General features: G+C 41.2%; 1 long non-coding RNA gene across 3 annotated transcripts in view; it reads left to right on the top strand.

The window, feature by feature from the left end:
- LOC118661143 overlaps window positions 1–18,910 on the top strand; it is a 120,623-nt gene that overhangs the window by 35,395 nt on the left and 66,318 nt on the right. For 2 of the 3 annotated variants that reach the window (XR_004969159.1, XR_004969158.1), the window contains exon 2: window positions 9,187–9,212. This is a non-coding gene — a long non-coding RNA (uncharacterized LOC118661143). Of the gene's footprint in view, window positions 1–9,186; window positions 9,346–18,910 lie in introns of all 3 variants that reach the window. The other variant, XR_004969157.1, reaches the window with a different exon arrangement.

Here is an 18,910-nt window from a genome sequence, read left to right as displayed (position 1 = left end):
AGTGTGTGTCTTAGGCAGAAGCTCAGGGAGTGTGAAGACTCAGGTGTGGCAGAGACTCAGAGAGGCCAGTGTGGCTGGAGAGTGTAGGAAATATGCTCAGAGAGGTAGATGGGGCTAGGTGATGCTGGGTTTGTTAGCCATAGCAAGACATTTAGATTTTATTCCCCAATGTAATGGGATGCCATTGAAAGGTCTTCGGCATTATTGTGGCATGATCTGATTCACACTATGGAAGATTAATTTTGATTGCTGTAGGGGAATGAATTAGAGGGGGAAGAAAGGAAGCAAAAAGACCTTCAGTTGTGCCAGAGAAATAGTAGTTTGGACGAGGTGGTAGCTGCGGAAGGTGTGAAATATGCGGCGTATTGGAACAATCTGTATGATATAACAGGACTTGCTGATGGTTTGGATGTCAGGGGTAAGGTGAGCCTAAGAGAAAGAGAGGAATCAAGGATGACTGCTAGATTTGGGGCCTAAATAACTGGGTCAGTGTTAGTACCACCAACTGAAATAGAGATGACTGGGGAGGGAGGCAATAGTGGAAGAAAAACAGTGGAGTGTATAAGTGGGACAACCCAATGCCCATCAGTAGATGAATGGATAAAAAAAATGAAGTCTCTCCATACAATGAAATCTCATTCAGCTATGAAAAGGAATGAGACACTGATACATGCTACACCATGGCCAAACCTTGAAAACATTGTGCCAAGTGAAAGAAGCTATACACAAAAGGCCACACATTATACGACTCCATTTATTTATCATTTTTTAAAATATATTTTATTGGGTTTTTTACAGAGAGGAAGGGAGAAGGATAGAGAGTTAGAAACATTGATGAGAGAAAAACATCGATCAGCTGCCTCCTGCACATCCCTTGCTGGGGATGTGCCCGCAACCCAGTTACATGCCCTTGACTGGAATCGAACCTGTGACCTTTGAGTCCACAGGCCAACACTCTATCCACTGAGCCAAACCAGTCAGGGCTATACGACTCCATTTATATAAATTATCCAGAATAAGCAAATCTGTAGAGTCATAAAGGAGATTAGTGTTTGCTGGCGGCTCAGGGTGGGGAGGGGAAATGGGGAGTGACTGCTTAATGGAGGTTTCCATTAGGGGGTGATGAAAAAGTTCTGGAGCTATCCAGTAGAGATGGTTGCACAACATTATGAATATACTAAATGCCATGGAATTATACACTTTAAAATGGTTGCAGTGGTAAATGCTATGTTATATGTATTTTACTACAATAAAAAAATCTGACACAACAACAAACATTTTAAAATGTTTGTAGGTAAACTCGAGTTTCATTTGGGACATATTAAATTTATGGTGCTTATTAGACATTCAGGTAGAGCTGATGTAGGAATCTGGAGCTCAGGGGAAAACCCAGGACTGGGGAAATAAATCTGGGCATCATCATAGTAGGTATGGCGTTTAAAGGCTGAGGAGGCCTGGGAGAGACCACCTAGGAGGGCAGTGTAGAGAGAGAAGAAAAGGAATACTGTGTCCTGGACTACTGGTACTGTGAGGTCAGGAATAGGAGGAGCCAGCAGAGCAGAGTGGGCACACTGGCCCCACAGAGCAGTAGGAAAGTCAGGAGGGTGCAGCATCTCTGGAGCCCAGGAAGAGAGTGTTTTGGGGACAAGGGGTGGCACACACATCATTGTTACTGAGAGATGGAGTAAGATGAAGACAGTTCTATTTTGTGTGATGGAGGGCCCTATGATCTTTATAAAACTGCTCCCAGTGGTTAAATCAGCCGTGGGCAAACTACGGCCCGCGGGCCAGATCCGGCCCGTTTGAAATGAATAAAACTAAAAAAAAAAAGACTGTACCCTTTTATGTAATGATGTTTACTTTGAATTTATATTAGTTCACACAAACACTCCATCCATGCTTTTGTTCCGGCCCTCCGGTCCAGTTTAAGAACCCATTGTGGCCCTCGAGTCAAAAAGTTTGCCCACCCCTGGGTTAAATACATAACTCAAAAACACTTGCATTAAAAATTTTTTTTTGATCTATCAATTTCTGAAACACATGTATTAAAGTTTTCCACTGTCATTAGAGATTATAGATTGAACAATTTTAATTTCTTCTTGTATTTCTAATGTCTTGCTTTTTAAATGGTTAAGTTCTATATTAAGTGAATAAAGGTTCTTGCCTCTTACGTCTTGTTAGCGAATTGTGATTTTTTTTCATTGGGAAATAGCCTTCTTTCCCTTTAATATTTTAGGTGTCTCTTTTGTAAATGGCATATATATATATATATGTGTGTGTGTATATATATATATATGTATATATATATATATAGTTTTTACTACAAGTCAAAACTCATTTTAAAATATATATATATATATTTTTATTGATTTCAGAGAGGGGGAGAGAAACATCAATGATGAGATAGAATCATTGAGCCTGTGCAACATGAGCGTGTGCCAGGACTGGGAATTGAACCATGACCTCCTGGTTCATAGGTAAATGCTCAACCACTGAGCCAAACTAGCCGGGTAAAACTCATGGAACTTAACTCATTCACATTTTTATTGTTAATATGTTTAAGTATATTTGTGTTATCTTGATTTATGTTTTCTATCCCAGTTGCTTTGTTTGCTATTCTTTCTCCCAGGCTACAGTTGTTAGATTGATTGTTTTCTTTGTTCCATTTGTTTTCCTTTAAGGTTGGTAAAGTTAAGTATTTGGTTTCAGTTATTTAGATGGTTAATTGAACATTTGAACTCTCATGGTTATACATGTTGTTTCTTATCAGCATCTACAATTAATCCATCTTTATATATTCCCATTAAACAAGAAATTCCCATCTAACCTTCTCCTTCAGCCACATTACCTCTACAAGTGTAAGCAATTTTACCAAATTAGTTGTATTCTAGTTAAATAGTACTGTTTTGTGTTTTTTTTGACTCACCTTTTTTCTTTTATCCAATATTATGTTTTTCTTTGGATTACTTTTTGTCATTGTTATTTTGTTCAAGTGCATTTTAAAAATTAATTTATTGGTGTGACATTGGTTCAGAAAACCATACAGGTCTCAAGTGTGTAAGTCAACAAAATGTCATCTGTACACTGCCCCAAACAAAGTCTCTTCCCATCCCCATCCTACCCCCCCACCCACACAAACTTCTGTCCACCTCCACTAGCTCTCCCTACCTTTCCCTCTGGCCATAACCACACTATTATCTATGTGGAGAACATATTTGTCAATGATGCATCTAATAAGGGGGTTAGTTTTCAAAATATATAAAAAACTTATACAACTCAACACAAGGAAGACAACCCAATTAAAAAGTGGACGAATGAATAGACACTTCTCCATACAGATTGCCACTAGACCTATGAAAAAATGCTCAACATCACTAATCGTCACAGAGATGCAAATTAAAACCGCAATGAGGTACCACCTTATACCTGCCAGAATAGCTACCATCAATATATCAACAACAAGTGTTGGTGAGGATGTGGAGAAAAGGGAACCCTAGTACACTGTTGATGGGAATGCATACTAGTGTAGCTACTGTGGAAAACAGCATGGCATTTCCTCAAAAAGTTAAAAATAGAACTGCCTTTTGACCCAGTGATCCCACTTTGGGGAATATATCCCAAGAAACCTGAAACACAAATTCAAAAGAATATATGCACCCTATGTTAACTGCAGCATTATATAAAATAGCCAAGATCTGGAAACAGTCCAAATGCCCATCAGTGGATGAGTGGATGAAAAGCTATGGTATAGCCCTAGCTGGTTTGGCTGAGTGTATAGAGCAGCCGTGGGCAAACTACGGCCCACGGGCCGGATCCGGCCATTTGAAATGAATAAAACTAAAAAAAAAAAAAAAAAGACCGTACCCTTTTATGTAATGATGTTTACTTTGAATTTATATTAGTTCACACAAACACTCCATCCATGCTTTTGTTCCGGCCCTCCGGTCCAGTTTAAGAACCCATTGTGGCCCTCGAGTCAAAAAGTTTGCCCATCCCTGGTATAGAGTGTCTGCCTATGGACTAAAGGGTCCTGTATTCAATTCTGGTCAAGGGCACATTCCCAGGCTGTGGGCTTAATGCCCAGTAGGGGGTGTGTGCATCTCTCATCATTGATGTTTCTCTCTCTTTCTTCCTCTCTGAAATCAATAAAAATGTATTTTTAAAAAGCTGTGGTACATTTACATAGTGGAATACTATGCAGCTGTAAAAAGAAGGAAATCTTATCTTTTGCAGCAGCATAGATGGACCTGAAGATTATTATGCTAGGTAAAATGAGCTAGTCAGAGAAAGACAAATACCATAGGATCTCATTTATATGTGGAATCTAATGAACAAAATAAACTAATGAACAAAATAGAGAGGCATGTTTACATGGAACAAACTGACAGCTGTCAGAGGGGAGGGGAGATGGTGGACAGGATGAAAGAAGGAGAAGGTAATTATTTTAGAGATAGTGTGTTTGTGGTAAAACTTCTGAGGCACGGTGTGTTAAAAAATATTTCCAATTTGCTCTCACACTTGAACATAAGTTTTCCTTAGTATATAGAGTTCTAGGTTCAAAATCATTTCCCTTCAGAATTTTGAAGATATTGCTCTGGTGTCTGGAACCCAGCATTGCTGATGAGATGTCTGATGCTAATCTGCTTGTTCCTTTGTAGATTTTATTCATGTGGAATTTTTCAGAATCATGTTCTATATCTGTAGGTTTCTTATATATATATTTTATTCTGTAGGTTTCTTAAGATTCACCAGGATTTGTCAGTGGGCCCTTTCAATCTATATGTTGTGGTTTCTTCAGCTCAGGGAAATTCTTTTCATTATTTTCCTTGATGATTTCTTCTTTTATTATTTCCGTACTTTCTTTTTGGAGCTTCTATTATATGGATTTCAGATAATCTTGGTTAGTTTTCCATATTTAAGTTCTTTCTGGTATTTTACATTTATTTGGTCCTTTTTATTTCAAATTTTGGGAGATTTCTCTTTATTTTTGGATTACTAATTTGACTTTCAGTTGTACAGGTTCCATTGCTCATTCATTCATTCATTCAACAAATGTTTAGTTAGTTCCTAGTATTATTTTAAATGCTGAGATGCAGTAGTGAATGAAGTCCTCTTACTGGATTTTTATTTTCCAACTAGAGGCTCGGTGCACAAATTTGTGCACAGGTGGGGTCTGGCCAGCCAGCCCCCATCAGGGCCCATCAGGCCAGGCCAGCCGGGGGTGGCTAGTGGGCTGGCCCCACCCTCTGGTTGAACTCCCTGTTGAACTCCTGGTCAAGGGGACAATTTGCATATTAGCCTTTTATTATATAGGATAACTCTTACTCTCTAAATGTTCTTGTTTTATGTAGGCGCAATATTCTTAATCATCCATAAATATACTAAATTGACTCTTTTTTTTTTGTCTAAGATGGACATTTTATTCTGATCTTTTATTCTTCCAGGTCAAGTCTATTTGTTCCTTTTTGTTTATTTGATTCTCATGCTGGTTTTTTTGTTTGTTTGCTTTTATGTCTAGTGATCCGAGTTATTTTTTACTTGTATAAGTGAAGGACTAGGTTGATTATTGTAGGCCAGTGGCATGGGTTTTATCTGCTTTTGTGTGGGTGTGCTATCTGACAGACCTCTCCTCTAAATACAGGATCTAAGTTCTCTGTACGTGGGTGGGGAATATTCCCAGGAAGCATTTACTTAAAGATGAGTGGGTATGGAGTACACAGTTAGGTAGGACACTTTATATCTGTCGGAATTCTTGATTATAAGTGACAGAAATTGGGTCTGGCTAATTAATGCAGAAAAATAGTTTATTGCAGGCTATTGGGTAGCTCACAGAATTGACCAGAAAGCTGAAAACCAGGCTTGGAAAATCAGCAGGAATCAAGGGACCACTGCCAAGGAAACTCTTCAAAAATAGTTTGGTTAGGTTATTGGTTGGTCTTTATGGGTGTCACTCCACATTCAGGTCCTGGGTGGGACAGCCAGCAAACACTCCAATTGCCAAACCAGGAAGCAGAGTTACCTGTCAGGCACCCACATGCGGTAGGCAGAAAAAATAGCCTCAAGGATACCCATGGCCTAATCCCTGGAACATGTAAACATGTTTTCTCACATGGCAAAAGGGACTTCGCAAATGTGATTAAGTTAAACAATTTGAGAAAGGGTGAGTATCCTGGATTATCCAGTGGGCCCCACTACAGGATTCCTTAAAAATAGAGAAGCTTTCTCAGCTGTGATGAGAGAGAGACGTGACTATGCAAGAGGCATCAGAATTGTGTTGTTTAAAGCCACTAAGTTTGTAGAAATTTGTTATGGCAGCAACTGAAAACCAGTACACCACACATTTACAGTATTTTCCTGCCATGGTGTTAAAGCAAGGAAGGTTTCACTCTGGTGGCAGACTGCACATTTTCTTCTTTCAGAGCTACCTTCTCATTTCCTAACAATTCCTCCGGTGCACTCCCACCCCTATCTCCAACCCTCTCCCCTCCCCATGCCAAACGCTACTGATGTTTTCATTCTGCCAGTTTAGGAGCAGGAGAAGCTTAATGGGCCTCATGTTCTGAATACAGTTATTTATTAAATTACCCTGATGGTTCATTCAGAGGCTTCTTCTGTATTGTTGCAAATGTCTATCTGAATTTGGAATCTTTCTGGATTTGCTTTTAGGTTCTCACTAGAGGCCCGATGCACAAAAATTCATGCAAAAGTATGCCTTCCTTTTCCCGGCTGTTGGCACTGGCTTCCCTCTGGCACCCGGAACCTGGGCTTTCCTCCTTAGGCTGCCCGCAGGCACCCGGGACCTGGGCTGGCTTCCCTCTGACCCTGGCTTTGTCAGGAAGGACATCTGGAATGACGTCTGGTCTAATTAGCATATTACCCTTTTATTATTATAGATTATTTTAATCATTTATTTGGTTCATTTTCTGTAGCCAGTTTTGGGATGTGATTTTTCTTCACTCTTGTCAATATTGGTTCCATTTAACTCTATCTTCCAGATATTTCAAAATTTTCTGACAGTAGTGTCCTTTCCAGTTTACTAGTGCTGTGTGGATTTCTTCTTTAAGAACAACATTTCCTCCTGTCAGTATATGAAAATCTTGGTGGAAGGGGACATGGTTCTATTATTTAGACTGTGTGTTCTGTACCTGGGACTCAGACAGAATTCAAAAGTTCCCTGAAGTGTGGGCCATGTGGGCCATTGTCTCAGAGCAGGCAGTGGGAGAAATGCAAGTTAATGGTGGGTTAACTCTAGGGCCATCTGGGAGGAAGCTGATGGAACACCTGATTGGGAGGATCCAGTGGACATCAGGGAAGCCCTGAACAGGAAAAGAAAAAACAAAACTGAGTTCAAACCTTTATTTTTGCCCCTTGCCAACTATGTAACTTTGAGCTTCAGTTTCTTCACTTGTAACATGGGGATAACACCATCTATCAGATAGGGTTACTGCAAGGATTAAACAAGATAATACTGGTAAAATGCTTGCCATAGGCTTGGCATACCATAACATTGGATATTTACTGAGTGCATTTACATGGATTAATCTTGTTTAATCCTGATTATTAAGTCTATTACACAGATCAGGAAACTGAGGAAGAGAGAATTTAAGTAAGCTGCTTAAGGCTGTGATCATTAAGTGGCAGAGCAGGGATTTGAACCTGGGCTGTGGCTCTGTTATCTCTGCACACATGCAATGCTACAGATTAACCTATGGGTAAGGGATATGCAGCTGATTGCTCTTCTCTGGCTTTTAAAATTTTCTGTGCAGTTTTGAGGTAAGGAGACAGATTAATTTTAGGAATTGGGAAGAGATTGAGTCAGCAAAAGGGGACTAAGTTGCCCCAGTAATAGGCAAGCTGGAGCTAGCAATCATTGTAGGTTTTTGTTTAGTATCAGTGTTGGCTTGTTTGCTTTATTATGCATTTATTTTATGGAGGTAAAATTTGCATAACAGAAAAATACACATATCTTAAGTGTACAGCTCAATGAATTTTTCACATATGTTTACACTTGTGTAATCACCATCCAGATCAAGATATAGAAAGTTTCTAGCCCCTAGAAGGGTCCCTTTTGGCCCCCTGTCCGCCATCATCTACCTCTGCCCAGGTCAATACTTGGCCTAAGGTAACTGCTACACTAACCTCTATCATCATAGGTGAGTTTAGTCTGTTTTAGACCTCATATAAACAGAACATACAGTTTGTGCTCTTTCATGTCTGATTTCTTTTAGTTTTTTATTTTGATAAAGAACCAGTAGCTTTGCAGGCCATGAATCTGTGAGCCGATAGCTAAGAGTGTGATGCCCAAGGGCTCTGTACACAAGTACAGCTTTTTGTGATCCGGGTCCAGCTGTGGGGGATGGGGAAGAGGAAAAACCTGCCTAGGCAGGCTGCCATCTGCCTGACACCCTGTGGAGGCTCTCAGGACTCAGGGATAAACATTCCTGTTCACAGTAGCTGTGAAGTGAGTGGTAGGTAGTTCCTTCTATTTCTGCGGTTCCCCATGAGTCAGATTGTAAGATGGGACAACTGTGTAACTTAGCTTGACAGTGGCACCTTCTTTGCCCTTTTGTAGCTGCGGTGCAATGGAAACACTGAGTTGCTCTATACACTTGGGTGCAGGAAATGTCCATGCCTCCCTCCAGCCTCTGGGGAACATATCGTCCCAGGATAGAGGCATATTTGTCTTCCCTGTGAAACATTGTCTTCCATCTCCACCCTTTTGGGGATAATTCCAGCTTCTTTTCTGGAAGAGCCAAGAACTCTCAAAGTCCTGGTTGGGGCTTTTTGCAGAATAGCTTTTGAAACACAAAGAAGTTCTTAAACCTCTTACACCCTAGCATAAGAGCATCCTGCATCTTAGAATAAGCCAAGTTTCCTTCTAGAGAAGAAAAAAGGATAAAATCACCCTTTCCTTCTGCCAAATAAGTCCCCAATAGACATAAGAACAGGGCACAAATGACTATGTCAATAATCTATCCTGTCCCCCTGTCTGTGTCTCACCCTCTGCTACTAACCACAGGGAAACCTGGCAAAATCACACGGCAGTCCTATTGGCCCGTTTCTTCAACTGCAAAATGATGCTGATGCAAACTTACAAGGACATTGCCATTAGTAAATGAAATTAGCTATTTGTAAAACTTTATTCTAGGGTTCTAGTAAGTATATTTTCATCTTTTTTCTCTACAGGAGGAATCACCTACCTGTGTGGAAGTGTGAGTATCTGACTTGGATGGCCCAGATTACAGGGCTCTGAGAACAGAGAAGTGATGCATTTTGCGAAGGAGGTGGGAGGCAGGCTGGCACCTGGAGATCCTTTTCTGCCCTTTTCTTTATAGCTCCAAGCAGGTGAGTGGTATAACTTAGAAGGCACTGGGAGGTACCTTCGTGGTCTCAACAGTAAGGCACAAACCTGACTGACCATTGGGATTGCATTTCTATCCTAGCCCCTGGCTTTCTCTTACCCTGGCTAAGAATATGATTCAGTAGGGATGGAGGAGATGAAAATATTTATTTTAAAAATCTTCAGGTGATTCTGATGACCAGTAGGTTTAGAAACTCAAGCAGAGATGCTCACAGACAGATCAGAGCTATGCAGAGATGCTGAATGTGGTTTCCTGGGAAGGAGCTTGCAGGTGCCACTCTCCTGCCCCGAGTGAGTGCCGCCTCTGTAACAGCTCGCCGAAACAAATGCTGAACCCTATTTTTGCCTTTTTTTGTAAAAGTGAAAATCCCCTTCAGATTTCTTCCTGTTAGCAAAAACTGGTACTAATGTAGGTCTTTTGTAAAAAGCAAAGTGGTATAACATGAACTTTTGAAAAGCGGGGGACACCCATATGATTTCCTTCAGTTTCTTATTGTCTTTGCTGGGCAATTCCCATCCAATTTTCCCCACCTCTTTGTCACTGTTTCATCCTGATAAAAGTGAGAACCAAATTTGTTTCTTGAGCTAGTTTCCAAATGACTCAAGTAGAAGTCTAGGAGACGTGGGGTATATTCAGGAAAATACCTAGATATATCAGATGCATTTACTAGTAGATACCTAATTGCAGGCCATTCTCATAGATCTTTTGCAAACAATCTGGAGCTTAGAGGGTGTCTTCATTGCCCATATTTTTGAGAAAAGCTGAATACTGTCTGTCTGTGCTGGTGGTGTATGTGCTGCATTTGTTTTCTTGGAGGTTTGGAATAATGAAGTCACAGTGGAGGAGAACTGGCTTACTGCTGTTGAGAGGTTTGATTTTGTTTTTTGCTGTCATTTAGAGCAAGCCGGCAAAGTCTGACAATTACATTTCTTGGTCCTAAGTACACCAGGTTTATACCTTCTCAAAATAAACAGAGCCTTCACTGAAAGTGAATAAATGACTGTAAGTCTTCATATCCTGTCATTCCCTCTCACCTTGAACCCCCCTACTCCCACTAGATTATTTTGAGACATTTGAAGTAAATCTCAGATGTCACATCATTTCTATAAATATTTCAGCATGTATCTCTAAAACATATGGACTCTTTAAAAAAAAACATATAAGCATATATTTGGATTCGGCACCTCTAGCAAAATTAAGAGGTGTACTTTCTAAAACAAAACATAACCATAATACTCCTCAATTTTTGACAAACATTCCTTTGTATCATCAAATATCCAGTCAGGGTAAACTTCCTCTGCCATTTTTGAGTTTTGCTAATTACTTCCTTGTGATGTTGAACAAGATCCTCTCTGTTCCCTGTACTTCCTGTTAGCTGAGCATTAGATCTAGAGGTTTAATCTGATTTGGTTTGATTTTTGACAAGAACACTTAATTGGTGGCATTGTTCAATTCTGTAGATAGGCAAATGATGTTAGCGGGCACTAATTATCATTGCTGAAAGATTTCCTTCTTCATTTTTGATCACCCCTCAACCCAACCATCAAGCTACAACCCCTCTTCCCAAACACACTCACTTATATCCACTCCTTTGTACTGTTTTAACTGATTAGAAAATGGTTACTTGATTGTAAGATTGTTTCAGAGACATAATTTCCTCAGAAAATAGTCATAAGGTTCCATAAATCTTCAGCATATGTAAACGGAATTTTTCTCATTCACACTTAATGGCAATATTGTTGGTTATCTATTCAAATGCTGTCCCTCCCACCCTTTTAATGTACTGGCTAGCCCACCTCCCACTTAAGAGGCTGACCAGCTCTTTAGTTTTCAAAGCCTGACTGGTTTCTGGGAAACTCTTTCCTTCTCAGTGAGGATGTTCTTAGCTTTTTGCCTTTAGATGATGTATGAGGTTATTTGGCATTGAAGTGGCTGTCTTCTGACCATGGGGTCAAGCTTAAGGATTACCACGTTGTGCCCAGGACAATGGGCTGGAAATGTGGGAGGAGTCCAGGTCCTCAGTAAGTCACTGAGCCATTGAAATAGCCAAACCTGCAGATGCCACACCTCCAGACTTATTACGTGAGATTATAAATTGAATCCACTTTTAGTTGATCATTTGAAGCTATAAACAACCTAACTGAAATATCAGATATCCTATATAATAAAGAGGTAATATGCAAATTGACTGTCACACCCTCACACAAAGATGGCCGCCCCCATGTGGGCACAAGATGGCCGACAGGGGAGGGCAGTTGGGGGCGATTGGGCTGGCAGGGGAGGGCAGTTGGGGGCGATTGGGCTGGCAGGGGAGGTCAGTTGGGGGTGACTGGGCTGGCAGGGGAGGGCAGTTAGGGGTGACCAGGCCTGCTTGGGAGGGCAGTTGGGGGCAATCGTGCCAGCAGGGGAGCAGTTAGGCTTCGATCAGGCTGGCAGGGGAGTGATTAGGGGTGATCAGGCTGGCAGGCAGAAGTGGTTAGGGGCAGTCAGGCAGGCAGGCAGGCAGGCGAGTGGTTGGGAGCCAGCAGTCCCGGATTGTGAGAGGGATGTCCGACTTCCGGCAGTCAGACATCCCTCAAGGGGTCCCAGAGTGGAGAGGGTTCAGTCTGAGCTGAGGGACACCCCCACCCCTCAGTGCATGAATTTCATGCACCGGGCCTCTAGTATTCAAATAAATCTCTTTTATGTTCTGTTTACTATTTAAAGCCCTGATATAGAGAAAAGACCTTGACTTTTAATTTTCATAAAGCCAGTCTTTCTTATCCACTCTGACAGAGCTAAAATGGTGATACAGATAGCACAACATATCGAATCATCAAAATTAACATTATGATGGCATATTTTAAAAAAACATCAGCTTTTAAAAAATATGTTTCTATAAATTTTAGAGAAAGAGGAAAAGAGAGGGAGAGAGAAAGAGAGAGAGGAACACTGATGTGAGAGAGAAACGTCAATTAGCTGTCTCCTGCACAGCCCCCTAGCAGGATTGAGCCTGCAACTGGACATGTGCCCTGACTGGGATTCAAACAGGCAACCCTGCAGTGCACAGGACAATGCTCAACCCACTAAGCCACACAGGCCAGGGCAAAAAATATCAGCTTTTGATAAGCTATAAGTTGAAAAGGCATATAACAACTTAAAAATGAAAATGGAGGTCTACAGATTTCTATATTGGTGATAGGAACTGGAGTTAAAATATTTTCTAAGGATCATTCTCAAAGTACATAACTAAGAGTTGACTTTGAGTGTTGGCAACAAAAGGAAACTTTTCTCCTATTACATTATGCTGGACATAACATTCTTATTAAGTAGGGGAATTGGAATTTCTGAATCTCCTCCTTTGCAACAATTCCCAAGTTTTAAACTGAATGCGCAAGATTGAGTATGACGATTTAATTTAAAAATAGTATATTTGACTAAGAAAAAGCTATAAAAATGAAAAAGTAAAGGGTAGCTGATGATCTAGCCTTTACTTGCTCTTGCTTTTGTAAAAATTGGGATGTAATTGACATATAACATTAAGCTCCTGCTTCTTGTATTTGCATTCCAAGACTGTGTTGTTTGGAAGCAAAGCTTCATTGTGCTTGTGTTTTCTTTTTGTCGGTAGATTGCACCTTTGTCCTTGCAGGCAAGGCAGTGACAGCAAGTGGTTCCAGGAAACCCTCGTTAATAAACCCTCTTTGTGTTTGTGAGGAAGCTCTGGCTCATACATGGATGACATCAGGAGGCTTCCCACCCACTCCCCTGGATCTCTCAATGTACAGAGACTCATTGTTAATGACTTTCGCCCAACAGCTGTTGGCTTCATTCACTGTGGAGATGGTGATCATACATCCCAGATTTAAAAATAATAATCTATCCTGTTTCAGACCATGCGTCAGGCCATCTGCCCTGGTGTCTGATTAGGAAAATATGATCACCGTAAGTATAAGCAGAACCCCTTGCAACTTCTCTGCCTGCTTGGATGTTTTCCCTACATGTCTCATTGTTTTGGGTGCTTCTTTAGGTGTTACTTCTTCTACTTTGCCCAATGAGCAAAATTCCCCATGTGTCTTCAGTGGAAATACCCTCTTCTCAGGGGTCCTGCCCAGAAGGGATTTCAACATAGTCAATACTAAAATTAGACAAGCCCTGGCTGGTGTGGCTCAGTTGGTTGGAGCATTGCCCCATGCATCGGAACGTTGTGGGTTCGATTCCCCGTCAGGGCACATACCTAGGTTGTGGGCACATATTCAATTGGGGTTTTTATGGGAGGCAAAAGATCAATGTTTTCTCTTCTCTTCTCTTCTCTTCTCTTCTCTTCTCTTCTCTTCTCTTCTCTTCTCTTCTCTCTTTCAAATCAATAAGGCAGGAGTCTATCTCTCTATGAAAGCTACTTGATCAAATTCTGAGTGAGTTAAATGTCCATTGTTACCATAAAGTTCAAAGTCTTTAAAAATGCATAAGGTGGTGCATTTGAGCTGATGAACATAACTTATCTAGGAAAATTCAATGAAGGGAAGAAGGAAGGGAGGGTTAGGATTTGTCTTTGGAGATCAGATCAGAGCAGAGAACAACCTTCAAGCCCACTTAGGGCAGAATTGCTGTCAACAGGAAGTACATCAGAGTGGGCTCACTCTGAATCTGAGGCTTGGAGAACATACCAGCTATTATCTTCTATGTCCTTCTTGCAGTGAGCCAAGTACACCAAAGGTGCTTAGGAGCTAGTTGCTGACCTATAATGACAAGTAACTTGTATTGTATTTATTGTGTTTGCCCCATCAGATAAATGCATTGCCACCATCTTTCTGGTTCAGAGGATCAAAGAATGCCTAAAGTGCCATGAAGAATGTTTGTACTTGAAGATAGTTTTTAAGGGAAGTAGAGCTTTGATTTTCCAGATTTGTTTTTTAACCTGACCATGAAACAAGATTATTACAAATAAAATTTAGGAGAGGGTAGACAATCCTTGGGTGTAAGGAGATTGGTAATGGCTAGGGACAGCTGAATAAATAACATATATTTATCTGGCTCCCTGGGCCTTTACCCAAGCCTTTTTACAACTACCAGGTGTTTTATAGACACATTTTTCTATGAAGTAGTCAAACTGTAAACAGGGAATCCTGACTGATTGTCACGTCTTGAGAGAGAGAGAGAGGCACCGCCATCATTTTCCTAATGGAAATGTCCTTTGTCTCTGTCCTTGGAAGCATAGGACCAAGAGTGTGAGGGCAGACCTTGAGACTGTGAACTGTCACATGGCCTTTGCTCTACTTTCAGCCCATCCTGACTGTGGGCTCTGTGTTGGTCTGTTCCCTTATGTAGCTGTGGTGCTCTGAGAGGAATGTCTTTACCCCTGTGCCCCAAGCACAATCCCACAGTGCTCTGTACAGTAGTCCCCCCGATTCGCAGTTTTGCTTGCCAAGGTTTCAGTTACCTGCAGTCCACTGTAGTCCAAAAATCTCAAAGGAAAAATTCAAGAAATAAGAATGCATATGCTTTAAACTGGGCGGCATTCTGAGTAGTGTGATGAAATCTCATGCTGCCCTGCTCCATCCTGAACCGCCTCCCTGTCCAGTGACTTCATGCTGCACCTACAGTACAATCAGATATTTTGGGAGAGAGGTCATATTCACATAACTTTTATTACAGTATGTGGTTATAATTGTTCTATTTTATTATTGGTGTTGTTGATCTGTTACTGTGACTAATTTATAAATTAAACTTAATCATAGGTATAGGAAAAAATAGTAAATATAGGATTTGGTTTTATCTGCGGTTTCAGGCATCCACTGGGGGTCTTGGGATATATCCCATGTGGATAAGGGGAGGAGGCTACTGTACACAGAATGGTGGGTGCTCTGTCATGTTATTAAGCAATATTTGTGAACATGTAGCTTTCTCATGTTCATAAGTTCCTTGGGTCAAGGATTAAATCTTATGCACTCAAATATCTCTTAGTATACAAATGTGTGCACTCAGTAAGTGTTTGTGCCTAATTGAGTGGAGGAAGGACCACATTCATGAATACCATGAGGAGCCTGCCCATGTCACCAGCATTGCCTATTTAGCAAGAGAAATGTTCTCCCACTTTCTTTCAAGGTCTCAAAAAAAATCATAGTGAGCATTTGAAAAGGATGTGAGAGATTATTTAGGTTAAACTCTTTATTTTATAAATAAAAAAATAGGACCTGGAGAGATGGAGTGACTTCCCCAAGGTAGTATAGCTAGTCTTTTGGCAAAGCCAAGAAAAAATTTGAGTCTCCTTGGAAGTCATTTTTCTCTTCCTGAAATATTTTAAAATTTTATCTACAATACCTTCATTTCATACACACATACACACACTAGAGGCCCGGTGCACAAAATTTGTGCACTCGAGGGGGAGGTCCCTCAGCCTGGCCTGCGTCTTCTCGCAGTCCAGGAGCCCTCGGGGGATGTTCGACTGATGGTGCCCTCCACTGCCGCTGTGCTCACCAGCTGTGAGCCCGACTTCTGGCTGAGCGGCGTTCTTTATGTAGGAGTGCACTGACCACCAGGGGGCAGCTCCTGTATTGAGTGTCTGCCCCCTGGTGGTCAGTGTGCATCATAGCGAGTTCTGCCATTTGGTTGATTTGCATATTAGCCTTTTATTATATAGGATATCTGTCCTCAAATAGTTGCTGTAATCCATTACTCCTTAAGAACACTCATAAAGCTTTTAGCTAGTCATTTCCATATGACACATTTCAGGAGTTAAATAAGTTCTTCCCTACACATCAAAATTAAATATATGACAAACCAAAGAGAGGAGTCATAAAAGATAGAAAACTTCAAAGGGTTATCCAAAAAGTGGTAACATGACTCAAATCCTTTGCCTATGATATTCAAGGCAAAAAGATGTTGGGGCTCTGAGGGGGCTCAATAAATAGCACCTGTCTTCCCCACCCAGGTTCTGAACAAACTGAGAAACAAAACAAGAGGTAGAAGATGAAGGCCAAAATATCCCCTTCATTACTGAGTAAGGCTGAGCTGGAAGGCAGGGCTCAGTGTGGCAGCCAAGTGGGGCTGTTCACCGAGCCCCAGGTTCAGGCTGACCTGAGCAGAACAGGTATGTGCCTGAGGGCAGGAAGAAGGGGGGCCAGTTAAGCTTTCTTGGTGAGTGAACAGTGATGAGAAGTGGTGCCAGGAGGAGACCTGAATGTGACAGCTAGTGCAGGACTCTCCACAGGAGTAGGGACAGCCATCCCCATCACAAAAAGAGGGGTTGAAGATAGTGAGGGAAGATTTGTCAGGAGGGTTTCTCAGGAGGAGACTAGTCTGAAAGCCCCTCCCAACCCCAAAGTTGTGTTCCCATTTAAAAGGCTTCATTCAGAAAGATTGACATACATCTCCTGAGGTTTGGAAGGTGCTAGCTGAGGATGCTGAAGATTGGTATTTGGTTCCCACCTGGAGATTTAAAAAAAAGAATTCTAACAGTGGGAGTAAAGGAGAGGTGGCTGGAGACTGGGTGGGCCATGGTTGGGTGAGAGTGAGGGAGAGTTGGAGAGAGGGAGAGAAGGGGGGGGGGGGGGAGAGAGAGAGAGAGAGAGAGAGAGAGAGAGAAAGAAACTTACCTCACTTATAGGTGGCCACCTAGAGGAGCTCTTAGGCGTCTGCAGGGAGAAATTGGAGTTTTGACTCAGAGCGGAGGAGTTTCGGTGATTAAGGGAACTCAGGTGAGAAGCCCCCAACATTAGGAACAGGTGGCTTTCAATATTGTAGCTTAGCCCAGAAAAAGAGAAGCCACCTAGTGGGACAACCAGCCAGTTAAGAACTTTTCTCTCTCTTCCCCCTTTAATTCTTTTCCCTCTTCCTGCTTTGACCCTGGACTAAAGCATGGTTAGTGAAATGGGGACCAGCATAGGGAACACTAGGTAGAGGAAAGGAAAAGATGGACCCTGCCCCCTTCCCTGGTGTCTTGGCTGCAGAATACCCCAGATGGGTGAAGGGAAGTTTCACCTTTAAATCTGATCCCAAGAATTGATTATTACATAAGATTGATTGGATATTATGACTTTAGAGTCTAAAGACTGTGTTGGAGACTTAAAGTGTCTATAGGACCTTTTATTTTATTCTATTTATTTTTAAATTGATTTTAGTGAGAGTGGAAATAAGGGAGAGAGAAACATCAACGTGAGAAAGAAACATCGATTGGTTGCCTCCCACATTCAAGCCAACCGGGAATTGGACCCGCAGCCTGGGTATGTGCCCTGACCAAGAATCTAACCTGCCACCGTTAGTGTACTGGACGATGCTCAACTAACTGAGCCTCACTGGCCAGGGCTGTAGGACCTTTTTATTACTTAAGAGTATTAAAAAAAGTCCTAGTATTATGGAGGTTTTCATCCAGTGGCAAGGGTAAGAACTTTCTCCCTCTCACTGAATAATTTTAAAAGGAACATCAAAAATAAGGTTGCTTTCTGATTTGAATAGATTATTTTCTTCTTCACATTGAACAGCCTATTGACTTTATTTTGTTGTTTTTTATTTCTGCAGCCCACTAACATGGTAATTTTGTGTGGTATCTCTACATTATTAAGCATGCTTGCTTACACCAGCATTTGGGACATGAAGAACACTAGAGACTCCAGCTAAATCCCACTTGAGGGACTTGCTTCGTTTTCCCAGGTAGCATGGTGCATAGCAACTCCGGGCTATTCCTCCAGCAGGTTATGAACTCAAGAAGGGAAATGATAAAATGCGATCTAGTTATTGACAGTGATCTTCCTGTGATCTCTTATCAAAGCACTCTCCTAGCAAACAGCACTGCTATTGAACCTATTGGTGAATAAACGGAATGAAATATGTTAAAAGGCCCCCTGTAACCAGCCCGCCCAAAGCCCAGCAGAGGAGGCCAACTGGAGTTCTCATTAGCATCTACCAACACCCTTCGTTGTTTGATCACCCTTTGTTGTAAGACGTTAACAATTCCCAAGACTGCTTTAAGAAGTTTCTTTATTATATGTGAAGTGATTGAAAACTGCCAATCACAAGTCTGGCAATCCCCTCTCATGAGCTTAAAGACTGTTCTGATTACGATAATTACATTTTTATGAATATCCTACCTAGAGAGTAACAATTTTACTATGTCAGAATACACCACACAAAGATGCATCAGTTTCATCTGCAATGAAAAATAGAGTTTAATAGCACAGTTATATTTATATGATAGTCAAACATCAAGATGCAACATAAGTACTTCAACTGAAAGAATTCTGATCATTATTTAACCTTGAGATGATGATTAAGGGTGAAGGCTTGTCAGCTTTCATGAATTATTTTTTCATGATTTGGCTGTTTTGATTTGATTTTTAAAACTCCATAATTAACATGTGGATCCCCCCCGCCCCATGATATGTGGGCAAGGCAGAAACAACAACAACAAAGATGATTAATGGTCAAAGAGGAGTATTAGGTAATTATAAGACATAATTATGTTTTAAGGACAGCAGTGCCATGCCCACTGATTTTCTACTCTAATCCGCTAAGTTTCTTTAACCATGATGCAAAGAATGGACACAGGATTTAGGTTTGATGCTATAAATACATAT

This window comes from Myotis myotis, unplaced genomic scaffold (genome assembly GCF_014108235.1).
Source record: "Myotis myotis isolate mMyoMyo1 unplaced genomic scaffold, mMyoMyo1.p scaffold_m19_p_8, whole genome shotgun sequence".
Taxonomy (NCBI): domain Eukaryota; kingdom Metazoa; phylum Chordata; class Mammalia; order Chiroptera; family Vespertilionidae; genus Myotis; species Myotis myotis.
This window is presented reverse-complemented; position numbering and strand designations above follow the sequence as displayed.